We start from the raw sequence: 8,126 nt of genomic DNA on the forward strand, positions 1-8,126 counted from the left end.
GCAGCGTCCCAGAGGCGGAGCAGCCAGGTCAGGATGGACTCATTTGTCTGGCAGGTGAATTCCCTTCGCAGGTCGCGCAGCTCACCCAGGGATAGCAACCGAGTGATGATCTCTGGCTCTGCCTCTTCTGCTGGGTGCGAAGGTCCTGCTGCATCCTTGTCAGTCACTATGCGGACTGATTTGCTTTTTGATTTCTTCTTCTGAACAGGAGCAACTGCAATTGGTTTAGGCTGTTCTGGTTCAGTGACAGTTTGTGTGGAGATGCTGACAGCGCCTTTGGTTTCTTTCTCCTCTGTGTCAGTCTGCATGGACATGGACGCTGTGGTCTTGCATCTGGGTTCTTTCTCCTCTGTGTCAGTCTGTGTAGAGATGGACACTGTTGCTTTGCGTTTGGTTCCTTTCTCCTCTGTGTCAGTCTGCGTAGACATGGACGCTGTTGCTTTGAGTTTGGTTTCTTTATTCTCTGTGACAGTCTGTGTAGACACGGTGTTTGTTGCTCTGCTCTTTTTCCCTCCCTCATCCTGAGGATGCTGTGCCATAGCTCTTATTCTAAGCATGGTGTACTTGGTGCAGGCTGTACAGAGAAGACAAAGCAGAATTGACAGCAAGTTTATGCCGTCTTTGACATCCAGAGGGAATTCAATATTTTCAAAAACTGCTGTGCCTGGCCTGAAAGGCTGGAAGAAACCACTCTCTACTCCTCCCACCAGGGGCTGGGTGCGATTGTTGAGGAGATCCCAGACATAGGAACCCAGACTCGGACAGCCAAACAAAATTGAGTATATATTCTGAATGGTATTCATCGCCTCGCAGGTTATTATTATGCTATAGACATAATGAACGAATAAAGCAATTCTCATACTATTCCCTGGTTTTAACAGGAGTAATACAACAGGCAGGTAGTTCCCCATGTGAGGAAAAATATAGAGAGCAAGATACAGTATCCATATAGACAAGCTCAGCACCATGGTGAATAGGTTTCTGTTAATACAAAATTGTAGTTCTGACTTTCTCTCAGAGCAAGCCCCACACTGGGTGCCAAAACATGTACTAGTCTGAAAACAAACCAGTGGGAGGCACCAAGTCCGAATAACAATTTAATAGGGAAATAAAAGGAAAAAAACTAAAAGAAAACACTGGTTCAAACTGACAGAGTCAAGATACAACCTGACTCCCTGTTCGTCAGGGTGGTGGTAGCAGTCTGGTAGAATGGTGGCTGCAGTCCTCTGAAGCGGTGATCCTGTAGAAAAGGGTCTGCTCTTCCTCAGAAGGTCCAGTGGTGGCTGTGTAGCTCCTGTCCTCTGGAAAGCCAGTGGAAGGGTTGTCTCTGGTGTTCAGCATCTCAGATTATATCCATGATGGATGGTTGGTTCCTCCCTCTGGGTGGAGCATCTCACAATGGGGTAATGAGTCATGAGGCCAAGTGTTGATTAGGCTCGTTAACAGAAGATAGTCCGGAGGGAGTTACCTATGAGTCATTCGGCAGGGCATTGATGGGCCATTAACAGCAAGAGAGTCTGGGGGGAGGAGGCAAGGAAACACTGCCCCACCTGATTTCAACAGCTCATGAGGATGGTAATAGAATACACTGCAACCCAGGACAGCCTCTTCCAAGTAAAAACACTTTCCAAGAGTTACTTTGACCTGTTTGTACTTCAAGGCAAACAACTGGGCTTTTACAGCACAAAGTTGAAAGGATAGATATTCAGGAGAATAGAATTTAGGACTTACCTCATCACAGAAAATAAAGGACTGTAAAAACTACTGATCACATCTGGATCTGCAGTACCATTTGTGCACTGCTCCAGGGGAACCTTACTAGTTGAATTCAAAGTTATCTTGAGACGAACCTGCTTGTTCTAATATAGTGTGATGCCAGAAAGTAAATCCTACTTCTCAGACCTTTATTACTTAATAACAAACAACACAAAAGTCCCACTGATTGAGCCCAATAAAGAGAAGCAAAAATGGGATATCAATGGCAATTTGTATGTTTACTTGCATATGAAGAACTCTAAGTGAACAGCAAAGCCATTATAACTGTCTTGCATTAGCCAAAATGAGAAGGTAGCATTTGGAGTATACTAAATATACCTGATATATTGGAAAAATAACTTGCCCACTTACTATAAAAATATAAAAAATTGAATACATTTGCAATTTAAACAGGAAAAAACATCTACAAAGAACATTACTAAATAAATTCTGCAAATACTTCTACGTATCACTGAAAGATAAAGCACAAGTGTGACACAGAGAACACTTACCAGAAATCTGTCTTTAAACTATAGAAAACCCCACTACACCTTAAGAAAGCAGAAATGCTGAGAGGGAGACCAAGCACCACAAAACAAAACCAACCAGAAAAACCTCCCAAACTGAAGCAAACATACCAAAACTAACAAAAAAACCAAACACAAGCAAATAACCCCTCCCGGACACTCAATATACTTCAAACTATCATTAAAACTTTAGCTTTTATCAAATAGTTTTAGGGATTTTTTAAAAGTCACCTAAAATACGTCTGCAGTGAAAAACACTTATGCATTATCTAAGGTGAAAAGTCTTACTCAACATTTTGGTCTTCTGTAGGTTTTCATTTTTGTTTGCTAAGTTATGCCTTAGATAACATTTTACACAGTGGTTACGTAACTCTGCTGATGTCAGTGTTACTTTGTCTCAGGCCTACTAAGCTGCATAACTGCCAACACATTTTACATGGTGCAGGGTTTCTTTCCACACCAGGAACAACTTTTGTTTCTGTAACTACAAAGGTATATTTTTCTTGCTCAGAAAGGCCACAAAATTATGCTAGGGATTGTGGAGGGAAGAGAGAAAACCAAGGTCCAAAAGCAATGGCAAAAACAATCCTTTATCAACGCTGTTCATTCTGTAGCCATTTTGTGCAAATCCCAGCCACAAAGAGCAAGCAGCAAAAGGAGAAAAATGAAGTGGAAAACTCTGTTCAAAGAAAAATAAAAACCTACTAAAAATGCCAAGTTGGCATGATAAATCTTCCTTAATTTTAGATGTTTTTCCTAGCAGCATTCTAGCAAATCTTTGTGAAATACTATACATTACCTTTAAATAAGATCCATAGTATTTTGTTACATAAGGACTATCGCACTGACTTAAAACAGTTATCTCTTGCTGTATATCTTCTATTTCATCTTCTGCTTCCTCAAGGTCTATGATTTTTATGGCAACCACTTGCTGTGTCCGATTATCAATTCCTTTGAAGACCTCACCAAAGGAGCCTTTCCCAATGCGTTCCAGTTTTGTGAATAGTTCTTCTGGGTCTGCTCTATGGTTCTAGAAAAAGAAAAAAAAAAAAAAGGAAGGGAAAAAAGACACAAGTTGCCTAAGTTACTTCCAAGTTATTAGCCTTACTTCCCAAGAGGCACATCAGACACATTTACCACCACCAGAATGGCTGCATTAGACAAAGTTATTTCCCACACACTAACTTCTAATTCAGCTATTAGTTACAGAACATACATTATGCAATTCTGTCTAAGGTAAGTGAGCCTTACCAGGGAGGAAATCAGGTACAAACCTCATTTCACTTCCTCACATAACAACCCTTTAAAATGAAAGAATAGAGCTGTTCTTAACATTAATCCTGTCTGTGCAGTAATTCAGAAGACTGGGGAATGCAATTACTGGCACAGGACCACCATTATCACCCAGGCAGAAAAGGCTGGACTTCCCACCTGGCCAAGAGCCTGAGGCAGGCACAGCTCCCTGTCACGTAACCCAGTGAGGGGTGGTTGGGAGAGGATGGCAGATTCCAAGATCAGGTAAGACTAGGTGTCTTTGGGGCAGTTAAAAGTGCTGACAGAAAGATGAGCCAAAGGAACTGAAAGATGTTCATCAAAGAAATAAGAAGGCTGTCATGGAGTACTGAACCCACGGCACCGATCAGAACTGACTGCTACCACCATACGTGCACACAGAAGCAAAATGCTGCTGAGGACACCACTGGTTTGCAATCTCTGCTGAGTAACTACTCTTAAAATCACCAGACTGGTTATTATACAAGTATTTTAAATTTCTTAGCTTCACTCAAGTAGTCAGGAGGGCAACAAAGAAGGAGCAAATTCTCATTTTCCCTTCAAGATAAAGCATGCCATGTGGCTGCTTAGAGAACCTTGCATATCCAAACATCAGATCAGTGGCTTTTGAAGGACGAGGATGACACGCTCCACAGTTTAAGAACACAGAACTTCAGACCAGAGTACAAAAGTTTACTGAGAAACATTCTGAAGAGGTCAGACAGACACACCAAAAGAACAGAACAGCCCATGTTTTGAAGAGCAACACAATTAAACACCTTACTGCTATCAGAACTGGGCAACTGACTGCACAAATCAGAGCTGAATAAAGAAACATCCCTGCCTGAAAAAAGCCCTCTAATTCAGTAAGAAGTTTTGAAAATACGGAAGAGATGCTTTGCTCTGCATCTTTCTCACATTCCAAAAGTCAGAACCAGCAAAAGAAGCGGCAGGTTTGAAAGAAGACATTTAACCTAAAGCACAGATTACCCTACATAACCAAATACTCAAGTATCAACATGAAACTCCAGAAAACAACTTTACATTGGTGTTCTTGAAAATTCATGAGAAAATCTTTACTGGGAAAAAGATATTTTAGTACTTTAAGCTAGTCCAAAATAGACAGTCCCATTTTCTTACACCTGGGCCCTTATTGTTGCTTCTTCCCTTTGACCAGAACCAAAATGTATTCAACAATAAGGTGAAAGAATCAGGAAACAGATTTAGCTAAGAATTAACTATATGATTTGCCAGGTTTATTTTCAGCTGAATCAGTTCACTGCTCACATATACCAAGCTGTTATTTCTGCTATCACAAGAGGAGGGAACATGAATTAGTACAGCAGATTCATACTGATCTGTGGAGGTAAGATTTCTAGATTTTGCAAACAGACAAGACACACTGCTGCTCCTGAGAAGCACATTACAAGAGGAATGAGGAATTTCCCCTTTGTCTACAAGGAGCTCATCGCTACTCTGCTCCATTAAAAACAAACAACTCCTAGAAATAGTTAAACAAAAAAAATGTATTTTCTTCTGTTGATAGAGACAGTGAAAGATCCAAAAGATGAATAAATACACAACCAAAGCAAATTAAAAAAAAAAAAAAAAGGGGGGCCTATTTGGCCCAACAGGGGGAAAATAAAGCTATAGTTCAATGTGAGATTGCCTGTGTGTGTTGGGTTTGTATCTAAACCCAGCAAACAAATGTAAACATTTAAATTTTTTTATTAGGATTCGTTTCCTTTCACACTGCTTATCTTTTGGTGCTTGATCTAATTTGTAGCGTGTTGGATTCTGGCTTTTGTTAAACTGAAATAACACCATCAGCATGATTATTGTTATAGTACTGGCAGAAGAGATTTGCTGGCTTAATTTCAGTGAAAACTAGATGTCTGTCTTTAGCTGTAAAACAATTTATATTTATAGAAACTGTTGTAATCATCTATTTCTGAGTGAAAGGATTTCTTGGAGCACAACTGTTCTGCAATATCCAGGACTTATCCCAAATTTGTAGTGTAAATATAATGCATTTAAGCTCTGTTGAACAGATTAGGAAAGAAAACAGTGCTTAATGAATGTGGGGCTTTAATTTTTGGGTGGCTAAGGACAAGTTACAGCCTTTAATAAGCTCCCACTATATTTTGGTAGGACAGCACACTGCACTTCGCAGTACTGAAGACAGTGGAGCAGCAGTCAAGAATAGGGGGTAAGTTTTGCCAAGGTCATTAGTAGCAGTAGTTGCCTAATTGTGGAGCCTCTTGAGTGGCCTGATTTCAAACATGCACAGAGCTTGCAGTGACTGTGTCAAGCCCCTCTTACGTGTATAATGGAGACACCTGAATGAAATTCCTTCCAAAATCCTGGCTCTAACTCTATTTCTGGGTTTTGGGGGGCCTATTTGGCCTGAAACCTGGGAGAACTAATATTGTTATATTGGGAAAGAAAATTACTGAAGGCTTGAGGTGCTCATAAAACTTTTAGCTAAAATGGTCCCAGAACACCAGTAAATCTTCAGACTGTCCAAAGACAGACACATTGCCATACACTACTGCACCAGCTCCTGCCATCATTTCATCGCTAAGACTAGAAACCATTAAAAAAAAAAAATCTGGATTTAAAATCTATTTTCATGAGTGCTCCAAAAAATTTTTGTAGGGACAGGTGTAGCAAAAGCAGCAGCGACTGCCACCCAGCCTTTCCCTGCTGCCAGGTAAGATGCCAAACTGTCGTCTAGCCAGGAATCGTTTCTCAACTGCATTAGTTACAATAAGGAATAATTAACTGATAGTTCTCCATTTACAATGAACAGAGACACACAGTTTCCAAGAAACAAGTTAAGAGAGATGACTGGCAAAACTTTTTATTGATGCTTAAATACTCATCTTTACAAAAACTAGCTTCAATTTAAGACACACTTGGAATCTGGGATTTCAGGAGTCATTCATACTAATAGCTGTTGTTGATTTTAGATTAAACCTGTTAAACACTTCCAGTCAGATAAAAGAAAAGCAATTTAATCACAGACCTACTCAGCTAATCCAGCCCTTTACAAATGTCTGATCACCTCAAAGGGCAACACCTGGATTTTGCATGGTTAAACAGAAAACTCCTCTGGGCTCCTCAGCAGAAAAGCACATCACTCCATCCTATACACCCACTCAACCACCATCAACAGAACAAACCAGGCCTACAAATTTTCTCCCCCGAGCTACTTCAGATGAATCAGAGCTTTAAAGGCTATTTCATCTTCCAACAACTCCTGATGCCATTATGTGTGAGTGCTGGAGTACAGGGAGAGATCAGTCATGGATGGACTTCCCAATGCTGCAGAACTCCATGTACATCCCTGGGAGGAGGAGGTGGAACAGAGGGGCATCAGAGGAGAACAAACTGTGAGAGACTACTTGAGGAAACAGTCACATCTTTCTATTCTCAGAAAATCCACTCACAGCAAGCAAAGTCAGCTTTACAGCTTCTGCTACTCACCGAGGCTGACAAAGCACTGTAGGACACTCCAGGATAAAGACAAGTATTTCTGACCAACTACAGCTAGTATTGAGATAATGTCCTATGGAATGACTTCAAACTTGTAAAACTACATAATTTAAAACATGGCCATAGTACAAAGACTGCATTTTGAAACATATTTGCATTTACGTTTCTTAATTTCCTTGTCTTTCAGCCTATTGTTCTACAGGAATGTTTTTCTATAACTGATGAAAACAAAACAAAACTTTAAAAGACTGCTCTGTAAACAAATGTACAGAAAAGGATGAAGATGTATTTTATATAAACAGAAGCGTATATGTGTGTATACACACCCTCAATACATACCAGTAAATTTCTGCAACACAGCTGTCAGCTAAGCTTCTAATATGGTACAAATTGAGAATTTTAACACTATTAACACTCCTGAGCAAAACCACCCATTGTTATTCCTTGTTTTTTCACAGATCTTTCACTGAAATGGAAAAAAGCTTTAAAAGATGCCTGCATGAATAACTTTTTTAAAAATAAATACTGGTTTCCATGGGAAGTCATATCTGTTGGGCAGCAGATGGTAACAACACAATAGACAGTATATGGACTCCATCATCACCTCTCCAAAGATAACACCTTGTAAGTGCACAAATCAGGCAGAGAATGTCTTGCTCTTCCCCTCCCTAAGCCTGGTTCTATAGACAAAAGCAGCAACAAGTATGACAAGCACAGGCACATTCACATGCCAGCTCCGTTCTCACCATTGTGACTAAAAGCACCAGCATGAGTGTGACAAGACAAGCCCTCTGCACTGCTTCCAAGTATGCCACTTCACCAGCCCAGTACAACCGCACAGCCTGGAGCCTTCAGGAAAACTCTCTTATCCAACCTTGTGCCATCACTGTATCTGTTTATACACATATGTATGTGCACACAGAAAGTCACACAATCTGGCTCCAAAGAGAGGAAGTCATCCAGTCTGACCACCCGCCCAGAAGCCCCAAATAAAAAACACTATAGCATAATTTTTGCCAGCATACTTTTTTTTTTTAAAACGTAATTTTTGCCAGATGTTGCATCAAGTATTGT

The 8,126-nt window shown here is 40.4% G+C and overlaps 1 protein-coding gene across 1 annotated transcript in view; it reads right to left on the minus strand.

The window, feature by feature from the left end:
* STK26 (serine/threonine protein kinase 26) overlaps nucleotides 1-3,336 on the minus strand; it is a 21,941-nt gene extending 18,605 nt beyond the window's left edge. The window contains exon 1 of the mRNA XM_008641998.2: nucleotides 3,082-3,336. The gene's annotated coding sequence lies outside the window, so the exon portion shown is untranslated. The remainder of the gene's footprint in view (nucleotides 1-3,081) is intronic.
* Between the last annotated feature and the right edge of the window lie 4,790 nt (nucleotides 3,337-8,126).

Source organism: Corvus brachyrhynchos, unplaced genomic scaffold (genome assembly GCF_000691975.1).
Source record: "Corvus brachyrhynchos isolate BGI_N302 unplaced genomic scaffold, ASM69197v1 scaffold220, whole genome shotgun sequence".
Taxonomy (NCBI): domain Eukaryota; kingdom Metazoa; phylum Chordata; class Aves; order Passeriformes; family Corvidae; genus Corvus; species Corvus brachyrhynchos.